Consider the following 13,846-nt stretch of genomic DNA (forward strand, 5'->3'; position numbering starts at 1 on the left):
GTAAAATTGGGAGGAGGGGAGCAGGGAAGAAGAGAGAAGGCAAGAAAGAGAAAGAAGGGGGGGGTCCAGCAGGAGAAAAGAAGAGGCGAGACCTTTGGGCTGGTATAGGCTTTGGCTATTTCTCGTACAACCACTTCTGTATATCTCTTTCTGTTCCATTCTTCTCTCTCTCTCGCATCACCCTTGCTTCCTCTCCCTCTCCTCTTCTGCTCTCTCCCCTCCCTCTGTGTCTTCCTCTCTCTACTCGTTCCTTTTTATGCCTCATTCACAAATTGCATATTTGGTTTCATTTTACCTGAACACGGACATATGCAGTTTGACCCGATAAATCATAATAAAACATGATGTGCAATAGTGCAACAAACTTTTATGTTGTCTGTGTATTGCCGGGAAAGACTGCTGATTGGTACACCCCGCACAACACAGCAAACGCAAGTCAAATATGCAAAGGTGTAAATGGGGCATTACCCTCTAGGCCTCAACTACCTTCCGATTTATCTCTCCCATTTTGACCTCCCCTTTCTCTCCCTCTCTCTCTCTTCCATCCCTCCATCCTTTCCCAAACCCCCTCCTCCCTAAGTTTTTGCTTCTTCGGTCCTGGGGCCCGTTTCATAAAGGACTTGCAACTGTTGTAACTTTGCCATAATGGCAACTACCATGGTAACAGGGCTCATCAGTCAATCAGAATCAAGGTTTCCATGGTAGTTACAATAATGACAAAGTTTCAACAGTTGCAAGTCCTTTATGAAACGGGCCCCTGGTGGGTGTTTCACAAAGATGTTCGTAAAGCTTTGCATGACTTTAAGCGTAACTGGAAGATGTTCTTTGATAATGAGTCTACTTACACAAGGATATATCACATAGCGCAAGATCAAGTCATTTGTAACTTACTAACGGCTTTATGAAAGACCCACCAGGTTTACAGCCTTCAAAACTAGGTCTACATCTTCGTTGGAATGGGAAAGGATGAGATTATGCAATGCAAAGGTCAGCAAAGTGTAGATTAAAACAAGGGAAAAATGATCTGTCACTTCACTCTTCGGTATAAAATTTGTAGCCAAACAAAAAATAAATTTCCAGAATGTACATGTGACAAAATGTTGTATAGATTTCATTTTCAAAAACTCTCCTGAAAATATCATGATGTCTATGGACATATTCAGAATGGACATATCTCAGAATCTCATTATATCACGTTTGCTGACCCAGCAAGCAATTTAAAAAATACATATATAGCCCAGTTTTATGCCCATCATTAAAACCAGGTGGGTGTTTCATAAAGCTGTTAGTAATTTATGAGCGACTTTAGGAATGAGTGGTGACCCTTTCTTAGGAACTACATCTACACCAATGAAAATCTGGTGAGTATCATTTACCATAAGAAATGATCACTGCACATTCATAAAGTCGCATGTAAGTAACTTACGAAGTACGAACAGCTGTATGAAACACCCAACAAATAGTGTAAATAGACAAATAGTGTGAGCCAAAAGTCAATAGAGCACAAGCAATAACAGTTATGAATCACATTTTTATTAATATATTTGTTTTATTTTTCCTTTCTTACATAAAGCTCTCATTTTACAAAATTGCACACAGTAAAACCAGAAAATAACACAAGCAATGCCGTTCGTTAAGCAAATGAAGGTATTCAAGCATAAACATTTTCAGGCAATAAGCAACCTTTTGTTTACTTAGCCCTAACCAGACCGGGCTTTTTTGGGGTGTTATATGACCGGGGGGGGGGGGGGGTTGAATAAACCTCCTCTTGAGATTTTACATACAGTCAGTAATATACTACAAAATACAGGGTTTTAATAAAACATGTACCTATAAAGTATATCTAGATCTGCAGATCAGTTGTGGTCGTGACATGTCAAACAATGGATTTAATTAGAATCCGAAAGTTTTATTTCTAAACCTCAAATGGATTGAATTACAATCTTAATTAGTCTTGATTCAAATTTTCAAGATCTGAATATAGATTTAATATATGGCTTGTCACCATAACTATATCTGATCTGTATTTTTTTTTTTTTTGGGGGGGGGGGAGAAATCCAATGAATTTCACAGGATTGACCTCTCACAATTGCTTTGAAACAGACTGAGTCAAGGAAGATCCGGGTCTCGTTTCATTAAAGACTTGTTACAATCTCATTATCAGCCAATTAAATTGATGGAATAGAGTAGCTGTTATTCCAAATCTGTTTTAACAAATTTTATGAAACAAGATCCTGATGGTAGGGTGAAGACAAACCCAGCTGGAAGAAAACAGTGTCCCAGAGGGCGCCGTTCGACTTGTTGAGTGTGGAACAAGATGTCAAATCATTTTCACACTGTTGCTAAAAATGAACAATTCAAAGAGTCCACTATGTGAGCATACTGTGAACACCCAGTGTTAATGCATAAGGATATAGGACAGTTTTTAAATTACATGTGCAGGGTTAGGGTAATTATTATACCTATGCCAGAGCAAAACAATGAGTATTGTTTTATAAAATAAATGTAACGATTTTCACTCATTGATATCACTTATCTGAGAATCTCAATCTGTCCTAATACTTTATTGTTGCCATTGATTACTGGTTACAAGTAAGATTCTGTGAAGACCAAAAAAAAACCCTCAAACAAACAGAAGTTGAGATAGAGGCCCAAGGCCAGAACAATGCCTTGGGCCTCTATCACAAACCTAAGCAATTGAATTTGAAACTGCAATTGAAATTTGATTTGTATGTTCGATCACACACAATGACCAATGTAATTATTACAAATTAGCCCTGCAATCAAGTGCTTCCATAGCTTGGAGTTAAGGGGCCTGGTGGGTGTTTCATAAAGCTGTTTGTAAGTTAAGAGCGATTTTAAGAACGACTGATGATCCTTTCTTGTGGTAAATTATATTCACTGCCGATGGTTAAGCGCGTAAGAAAGGTTCACCAGTCGTTCTTAAAGTCGCTCTTAACTTAGGAACAGCTTTATGAAACGGCCCCCAGGTGGATGTTTCATAAAGCTGATCATAAGATATGAATGACTTTATACACAACTGGCAAAACTTTCTTGTGCTAAATGACATATCCCTATGTAGCTGACTAAGCACCTATAAGAACATGTTCCAGTTGTTTGTAAAGTCATGCATAACTTCACAAATAGCTTTACAAAAACCCATCTGGTAGGGTGTACTCTTCAACCAAGTGAATTAGGATCTCAAAGCCCAGTCTACATGTACCGTGTCAAATATGGCAGTGATACACCTTTATATTTAATAATTTGATATTACTAATTATGGGGCACAATTAAGTATATAAATTCACAAAGTACATAACAATACCAAAAAAGAATAATATAACTTAGGGAAAGCTCTCTGGGGTTTTTCAGCTTGATTAAACTTTCATTCCCAGTTGTGGGTGGCATATAACACATCACCTCATTGGTCAGATCACAGATGGAGCGCACTCTACTGTAGATAAAGTAATCAATGAGATTGCGCATTACATTATCAAGTGTGGGCACTTAAACATGACTCAAGTCAAAAGTGACTCTATATGGTTAATCAGTCTCCCTCGATCACCAGAACACCCCTTACATTCAGAGAACTCGTTAACAGGTTAAAAAATACCAGATTATTATTTTTTTTAATTCATACCACCCTGTAGTAGACCCTTTCAGGGTAAGTTCTCAAAGTTACCACCATACACAGTACGGTCTAATTGGCAGTCGAGGCAAGTGCTTTGCCACAGCACTAGCGCAACACGATGGATTACGCAAACCGGCAGCATCGTATCCCCAGTGGCCGTGCAAACATACGTCGATCAGCACTCATTCCAACATTGATCATCTGCGATTGCACAAATAAAAAAAATACAGATCACACCATCTAGGTCATTACTCATACTTTTGCGAGTAAGAAGACATTGTCAACGAAGTAAGCAAGAACAGTGAAGATGGTTCTTTAGGTACATTCTGGACAGGAACATGAAAACGACCATCCTACTCACTTTGCTGATAATGCATATTATGGGACTCAGAGCCGGCAAAGTTTCGGGATCATGGTTGCTGCTAAAATCAAGTCATTGGTGGCACATTAGTGCACTTACTAGTTTCCCTTGTTTGTCAAGTGCATTGCGGTCTACCATATTTCGAGATTTTTTCATCAATCAGAGCCGATTGTTTTTTTGTTCATGTGAACATATGTACACGGGCCGATGCCATGGATCGAACGCAGAAGAGGAAGGAGAAATACAAGGCAAAAAGGAGTCGCCTGACCTTATCAACATCAATGTTTGACAAGTTCCGAATAGCGATGATCGCATCAGGAGAAAGTAAAAAATGATAGTTTTCTGGAGTTGCTCATGAACACGCAAGTAGATATAATGTTATACCTAATTTCGTGATAGATGTGTCTGTTGTTGAAAAAATGTATGACATACAAGGGAAAGATTTCCACGTGGACCAACAAATTACTTTTTCTGACTTTCGTCCTCAAGTCAAGGCAGTCTGAATGACGACATGAACTGGCCTTGAGGACTTCGTGATGATATTTTTAAAAATATTTTGACATATACTTCTTCATCACGAAGCCTTGAAACGCTTCTCATAGACACATTTATAAGCGATACCTACACACCTACCGGATGAATTTACCTAGGAAATCCACATTTAGAGGGTGAAATTGGTTTGTATGTATTTATTTTATTTATCTATGAACCTTCATACACCTAGTGCGTATGTAGGGATAAAAATTATCTGCACATAGACCGTTTTGCCAGATTAAATTATGGAGATGTGTTCATTTAATCAGGCAAAAGGGTCTATCTGCGCATACATCCTATTGCCAGATCGAAAGGTGGGGGATCGATGTGTAATTTATTTAGGCAGAAAGGTCTATCAAAGTCCCGCGCCCAACCTAGCCTGCAGCTTGCCGGGCAGGCGCGTGGCTGGGCCTGCTGCGCGCCGGCAAGCATGCAGGCTAGGCCAGGTTGGGCGTAACGCCCGCCGGTCGCACGCAGGTTGCATACGGTATATGTCTGTGGTATTCGGTTGCCCAAATTAGGCCTATATAAGTCAGTAAAGTCTGAGTCATGTGCAGCCGTCCTGTGAAATCATGGCAAGCAGAAAACGGAAATTTCTGAGCCTAATTCCAAACAGCCGGGGTTTACGGATGCTACAAATTGCTCTAAAAAAGAGAGGTACCTGTAAGTGACTAACTTGATTCGTTCGGCGCAGCAGCTGCTGCAGCTAGTCTAGCTGCAGCAACGTTGTACTCACCAATAATCAAGCAATGACAGCACTTGATTTCATCAGAGGTGTACACAAGTAAGTCCAAGTATCGTACCGGTCACTCACACTCTGTGGACTCTGGGTCTAGGTCTTGCAAAATCCATGGATTAATCCATGGATTTTGCAGAATCCACCTTTGTGAATTCAAGCCTTTGCGTTGGAAGTATGGTCCCATTCATATTGAAAAGTAAAGACAATGACCAAGTGCTATCTGAAAGGGGGATGTATCTGGAACTGTCTTTCACTATATTAACTGGACCTCATTTATCTCTCAGATTGAGGTCCGCCATTATCCTGCTGAACATTTCGTGATTGAATCCTGGTTTGTTAGAGGTGTAATTTGTATAATGTTTCAAGGAATTCTGATGAGGTAGTGTTATGAATCCGGAATTCCTTAAAATGTCATATGCCGCTGCAGACTTTGCATGCAGTGCAATGCATAGTCGCAATATTGCATGGTGCCATCTTGTTGCCTGAGGGTGTTCTCTTAGCCTTACAGCCCCATCAGAATGCAACCCTATGCTTTGACAAAGTGAAAATAAGTGAAGGCCTCATGTATATAACCACTCAACAGGCAGCATCATCGGCTTTACATCCATGGGCAGCCTTAATGATGAACTTGCATCGTATGCTAGAAGTTGCATAAGGGAAGCTGCCCCACCAATGGCAAGCCATGTCCTGGCTATCATGGTCCGTGGCATTTGCCACAGTTTTCACCCCACTGTGGCTTACTTCGCAAAAAATGGTGTCTCCAGCGACCAGCTCTACACCATCATTTTACAGGCGATTGAACTGATAGAATTGTATGGTGTAAGAATAAGAGCCTTGGTGTCGGATGGAGCTTCTTCCAACAGAAGATTTTATAACATGGTGATGAACAATGATGAATACAGTTTTATACATCCTTCTACATGGAGGAGAGTATACCTCTTCAGTGATGCACCTCATCTGCTGAAGACATGCAGGAACAACCTAGAGAACTCCGGATTCCACAACAAATCCAGAAATTTGATGGTAATTGATATGTTGATCATTAATTTGTAATGTATGTGTAACAATTTTTTTTACAGAGCAGCTTAAAGCAGCTTGGAGCTTTAAGAAGAAAAGCTTATTTAAGGGAAAATACTCAATATCAAAATTATTGCTAAAGCTTTTTAAGTTTGATTATGCCATGGAGGTAAACAGATTTTCACACACATTTATGAAATAAATATTGTTTTCCACATTTCACTACTTCATTTGAGGTTGGTTTTTTGTATATAACTCTCTCAAGTCACTTAAATTTGTTTTCTTAAGTGGTAAAAGCAAAAAGGTAAAAGCATGGAGGTAGAAAGAAAATCGATTTGGTTTTAAGCATGTGTACATACATGTACTATTAAAAAAAAAAATTTTTACATGACCCTTTTCCTGCATTATTTTTGCTTCTACTTCTACTGCTGCTATTACTACTACTAATACTAATACTAATATAGTGTTCAAGATTATCTGTAATAATTCAAGAGAAAATTAAGATAATTGAAAAGAATGTTTTAGATGGTTTTTTTTAAGTTTAAAAACTTAAATATTTTTGGTATTTGATATTTGCTGAATCTACATGTATTTCTAATAAAAAGGTTCTGATATATCTGTATTTTTAGTTCAGAGGGCTCAGTATTTCTTGGAAACACATCATTCATGTATGAGTGGGACATGCAGCAGCAGACTGGACTAAGAATGCTTCACCGCCTGACTGAGGATCATATTCATCTTACTCCAGCCCACAGAATGAAGGTCAAATTAGCTGCTCAGGTACATGTGTTTGTTTTTCTTTATATCAATCATTTCCTTTGTCATGAAATAATGATGGCGCCAGTGATGCCTTCACTTTCTCCTTCGCAATTTGCGCAACGGCTGTGTGCATATGGCAGGAGATTGGGAAGCATTACACAGACACTCATTTTAATATGGTGAAATGCGGTGTAAGAAGCAGTAATCTAAGCTCTTTGGTAATGATATATTCTATAGCTACCACTTGAAATATGGAAGATGAGAGACTGAATTCTCTTAAATGCAAAAGAATATCCCAAAAGAGAACCAGTAAGGATTTTCAAATGGTCATCATGCAGGACAAGCCCATCTTTATCAAAAACACTAAAGGAAAATTAGCTCGCTCAAGGTCTTACATGTATTTGCACATGTGGCATACTGTTTGTACACCTTCTGGCGTAGGTTCACATAAAAGAAGGTAAAACAAAAATTTAAAAAATGCATCCGGTGTACTGTTCTGGTATGAGAATATTCTGAATGCAATCTGAACGACTTCACCAAGGCCGCTTTACAGCTTGTTGTAGCTTTGAGCTGTTTAATTGATTGACTTCATTGGCAAAAAAATATATTTTTTTAATAGCCAAACTTTATTACTAGTACCTCTGATTCGAAGTATCTTCACCTATTAACCCTAACCTTGCTATGTAAGGGAGTTAAACAGAACTCATGACACTTGCGTTATCAGCATAATGCTCTAAAAATCCCATGTAATGCATCATTTTGTTCCATGGTGTTGGAATCATAATTTCAAGATGTATCCTTGTTTTCATGAATGTGAAGTAGTGTGGTTGACAATTTGTGCAAATTTCTCAGTTTATTTTATGTTTAATATGAAGAGATTCATTTCTGGCAATCCATTCCAGAGAGTCTGGCAAGATGAATGAGCCATGATGGTAAAATATAAATAAAATCACAGTGCCAAACAAAAGGATGCAAATAACTTTGCAGTGGCAAGAGATAGTACTGCAAGGTTGTTGGAACAACTCACAGCCAATTATGGAAGACCTATGGGCTAAAATCTGTTTTAATGCATAATGACTTTATAAATTTAGATTTGTGATTTCATGATGTAATACATGGTTTTATACAATACAAAAAATGTTGCATCTATTACAGGGAAAACTGCAGCTTCTATTCTCCTGGGAATGTTTGTCATCAATACCATCACACCAGAAAGAAATCACTGCAGTCAGTTTGGAGAAAGGATGAAATGAAGCTCCTCAATCTTCGGACTGGAGTGAAGATGCGGGACATCAAAAACATATGTTTACATCATGTACAGCAATTTCTTACCAAGTTTTCAACATTGCAAAAAAAATGTTGTGGTCCATTCAACTCTCATCCACAAAAAGCATGCAGGAAATCTTTACGAACTGTTAACCTAAACACTTACAAGGGCTTAGTGAATCCACCAAAAATACTGATTCCGGGAAAAAAGTTGTGCCTTGAGTGTCAGGATAAACTTGAGAAATTGAAGGTTCAACACTGTGAACAAGGAAGTAGCAGTATGGGTGACAGTAAGGGAGATACCAGTAGTGAACTTGACACCCCTAATGAACCTCCAGTCATTGAATCACCACAGAAGACTTTTGATTTGAATTCAATCCTTTCAAGTTAGGTGAAACCCCAGTCAAGCTTCATTCACTACCCGCCTCTAGTAAACAAATGAAGGACAGCACGAATTGTCATCTGCATCTGAAACTTTGAAAAGAAAGCTTGAAGAAGTCTATGACGTTCCACTTGATTCTGTGGATGGTGATCTCGACTTTTCAGAGAAATCAGAACTTCAGTCATATAGAAATGTGTTGCAAGAGCTGAAAGAAAAATTTGACAAGTCAGAATCCTACCAATCCTGCATTATAATTTCACTGCTAACTCATGTCATTAACAGTATTTGGGTGGAATCACCTTATTAACTTTGATTGCTTTTATTCATCTAATTTCAAGTTTATTTATTGTTTTTTTTTTAAACAATGAATATATTGTGGGTGATGACACCTACATCAAACTGGTGTGTGTTAGTACCTGTGGGAGTTCTTATATAATTCATGTCCTATCTATGAAAGTATGCTATAGTAACAAAATGAAGACTAGCATTACATTATTTTGCTTTCTATTGATTTATATGGATATATCAGTTTTATTTCAAAATGAAATCTCTAAGAAGACATGAGGAAAAAATAATTGCCTCAGCATGCAAGTCATTGAATTTTATGGAAAGTTCAAAAGATTTTAAAATGCTTTCCCTGAATGTATATGTTCATTTCTCTCAGAAGGACCAAACAGACCAGGTAATTGGTGGAGTCCTCAATTACCTGGCAGCGCAGCAAAAATAAGATGCATGATCCCGGAAATAGCAAAAACACAGCAACTGCAAGCAGCAAAGAGCAATGGCAAGTGACATTGCATACAGAGTGCAGGGTGAAATGAATACAACACATCAAGATAATGGAGTGTACAACGAACAACTGGAGATATATCTAGAGGCAGTCATTGTATTCTACACACAGATTACCACCACCTATGCAAGAACCAGACTCAAGCTTGCAGAGGTAATTTTATAATGTTCCCTTTCCTACCCCATGAATTCAGACAGAAAGACGAAGACGGTGCTAGATATTTTGGTGTTTGAGGAACAACGGGCAAGATGTGGGGAGGCAAAGATTCTATGCTATACTGGGAACCAGAGGCTCTGTCAGGAACAGTGTCTAGCTACCCCATGAATTCAGACAGACAGGATGAATACAGTGCTAACACCAATGATCACCAGACATTTTGGTGTAAGAGGAACGACTAGAAAGATGAGAGGAGGCAATGATTCTGTGCTATACTACTGGGAATCAGAGTCTCTGTCAGAACCAGAGTCTAGCTTGCAGAGGAAATTTTATGTTCCCATTCATACCCCTTGAATTCAGACAGAGAATAACAATTACTATGAGGGACCAAGAACAAATATTAGATGCTATTTGTCACAGATTATCATTTCAAATACTCCAATGAACATGTTTTCATTCATTCATCCATCCCAACAGAAGACAGAGTCAATGAATTCTCATATAGCTAGCAATGCCCATTTCAGAGCAGATGTCAATCAAAGTCCCAGCTGACGTGAACGGCCAATCATTCCAGCTGCAAATTTAGAACTGATTTGGTCGACCTGTGAAAAATAAAGATTAAATTACTGCCTTGGACATAGAAAACTCCTCAACAACATCAGCCTAAGTTTTCTCACCCCGACCAACCAAAACTAAGAGATATCAAAATGCTGCGGACCACTGATTGATTGTCTCAATTAAGAATTGGAAGAATATATTTTCTTTTAAAATATAATGCCAGGGTGTAGGGTTACCAATATTTACTTTGCTTTAATAGCAAAAGATGTTACACCTTACATGCATTTATATTGCACTTGCATATGTGCCAGAGGTAATGCAACTTTTTATGGATAGTTACCCTGCATACTTATGTCAGCAAGGCCCTGAACATCATCTAATTTCAAGTTTATTTATTGTTTTTTTTTTAAACAATGAATATATTGTGGGTGATGACACCTACATCAAACTGGTGTGTGTTAGTACCTGTGGGAGTTCTTATATAATTCATGTCCTATCTATGAAAGTATGCTATAGTAACAAAATGAAGACTAGCATTACATTATTTTGCTTTCTATTGATTTATATGGATATATCAGTTTTATTTTAAAATGAAATCTCTAAGAAGACATGAGGAAAAAATAATTGCCTCAGCATGCAAGTCATTGAATTTTATGGAAAGTTCAAAAGATTTTAAAATGCTTTCCCTGAATGTATATGTTCATTTCTCTCAGAAGGACCAAACAGACCAGGTAATTGGTGGAGTCCTCAATTACCTGGCAGCGCAGCAAAAATAAGATGCATGATCCCGGAAATAGCAAAAACACAGCAACTGCAAGCAGCAAAGAGCAATGGCAAGTGACATTGCATACAGAGTGCAGGGTGAAATGAATACAACACATCAAGATAATGGAGTGTACAACGAACAACTGGAGATATATCTAGAGGCAGTCATTGTATTCTACACACAGATTACCACCACCTATGCAAGAACCAGACTCAAGCTTGCAGAGGTAATTTTATAATGTTCCCTTTCCTACCCCATGAATTCAGACAGAAAGACGAAGACGGTGCTAGATATTTTGGTGTTTGAGGAACAACGGGCAAGATGTGGGGAGGCAAAGATTCTATGCTATACTGGGAACCAGAGGCTCTGTCAGGAACAGTGTCTAGCTACCCCATGAATTCAGACAGACAGGATGAATACAGTGCTAACACCAATGATCACCAGACATTTTGGTGTAAGAGGAACGACTAGAAAGATGAGAGGAGGCAATGATTCTGTGCTATACTACTGGGAATCAGAGTCTCTGTCAGAACCAGAGTCTAGCTTGCAGAGGAAATTTTATGTTCCCATTCATACCCCTTGAATTCAGACAGAGAATAACAATTACTATGAGGGACCAAGAACAAATATTAGATGCTATTTGTCACAGATTATCATTTCAAATACTCCAATGAACATGTTTTCATTCATTCATCCATCCCAACAGAAGACAGAGTCAATGAATTCTCATATAGCTAGCAATGCCCATTTCAGAGCAGATGTCAATCAAAGTCCCAGCTGACGTGAACGGCCAATCATTCCAGCTGCAAATTTAGAACTGATTTGGTCGACCTGTGAAAAATAAAGATTAAATTACTGCCTTGGACATAGAAAACTCCTCAACAACATCAGCCTAAGTTTTCTCACCCCGACCAACCAAAACTAAGAGATATCAAAATGCTGCGGACCACTGATTGATTGTCTCAATTAAGAATTGGAAGAATATATTTTCTTTTAAAATATAATGCCAGGGTGTAGGGTTACCAATATTTACTTTGCTTTAATAGCAAAAGATGTTACACCTTACATGCATTTATATTGCACTTGCATATGTGCCAGAGGTAATGCAACTTTTTATGGATAGTTACCCTGCATACTTATGTCAGCAAGGCCCTGAACTAGTGCCCTAAGTTTTCCGCTTTGCGGATTTTCCGCGGAAATAGTGGAAACCGGGGTAGAAAGCGGAAAACAGTTTTGAAAAAAAGGGGTAAAAAAAACCCCCCAAAACCCCCATAAACAGTGAATTCGGTGAGAAATCTTAGTTTTAAAGTATAAAAAAATTGGTTCCAAAAGCATCCTAATTGATAATACAGTCTATAAAATCCAGTCTAGGAATTACACAAATTAAGCTCTGTGAAACCAGCCTACTGATCGCGATCGCAAACCTTACCAGATTTGACCCACAATAAATTTAAAAGTACAACACTACGTACTACTTACGCAATGCAGCTATCCCAGCAGCCTTTGTGCGCGATTCGTTCTGGAAATTTCCATGCATAGCGAAAGCAATATTCACGTGCACATCACGTTACTATGGTGATGGAACGCTTGGTCGCCCGTACAAGTAGCGTGTATGCATGTTCATTTGTGCAATATGCACATGTACTGTAACGTGCACTGTTGTTGTTTTGATCGTTCTGCTTGCATGCGCATTGACTTAAGTTATTCAATTCCCCATGCTTTGGAGTACGACTTTGCTTGAGTCAAAGTCCTGTTCTGCACGCTCGGATAGCTTTTTTTTTGTAATTTAGTTGAATTGATCGTATCATCATCACAATGCCGCTTGAATCAAAACGGAGCAGCAAGTTAGGGGGATGATTATGACTGCAAAATATAGAGCGTCCGAACCAAAATTCAAAGATGGCTTTTACGCTGATGGGATCCAAATGTTCTGCCATTTCTGCAAACACACTGTAGAGTGGCGCAAACGGGATACATGCATTGACCATATGAATTTGAAAAAGCATAAGAACGCGAAGGCTGCAACTGGAGGCGAGGCACCTAAAATGAAGCAGAGCACTCTGACATCGTCAAAAATGATGAGTTCTATGCAAAAGCAGGGAGAGTTTCAAGCAGATTTTGTGAGAATGATGACATCAGCCAACGTTCCATTGGAAAAGGCTCACCAAATGAAGCCTTTTTTTTTGTAGCGTACTACAAGCGTTGACGTAGAAAGGTCATTTCACTATACAAGCATGTGTTGACTGATAGAAGAGAGAGCCTGAGTGAGCTACACACTAAGCAGTTGATGCTGCTGAAATTCAATGGGGATGTTGAGGGCTGACTGAAGTAGGAAAGGAAATCAGGTAAGAATTTTTACAGTTTTTACTCATTCAAAATTTTAAAAGTGTCTTTACTGAGCTTTCGAAGAATTTCAAAGTGAAGAAATTTAGAAAGCAGAATTTGAGGTTTGTAAAGCAGAAGAAAGCAGAATTTCAGGTCTAGAAAGCAGAAAACTTTGGGCACTACCCTGAACAGTCAATGATATGGTCCCTAAAATGTATTTTCAATTTACCAAGATTGGAAATAACGGTATTGCACTTAAAGTGAAACTCTTTCTGTGACGCTGAAAGAGGCATATTCTCACGTTACCCACCACCTTTCCAAAGAGCTAATTACATGTACACATGGAGTTTGGCCTTTCTTGACCAGTTTTTACTTTGGGTCATCATATTTTGATCTTTATTTCCAAAAGTGTTTTAGTGGATTGTGATAACCTTATGTTTCAATGGGGGCATTCCAGGAGACAATGCAGGAGGATGTAGAACCACAGTGGGTAGTTTACATAAACCATGGACTGCATAACCACACCTATTTTCCTCTTTTTATCGAGAAATAGTATCAGTCA

This window comes from Lytechinus pictus, chromosome 11, assembly GCF_037042905.1.
Source record: "Lytechinus pictus isolate F3 Inbred chromosome 11, Lp3.0, whole genome shotgun sequence".
In the NCBI taxonomy this organism is placed as follows: Eukaryota; Metazoa; Echinodermata; class Echinoidea; order Temnopleuroida; family Toxopneustidae; genus Lytechinus; species Lytechinus pictus.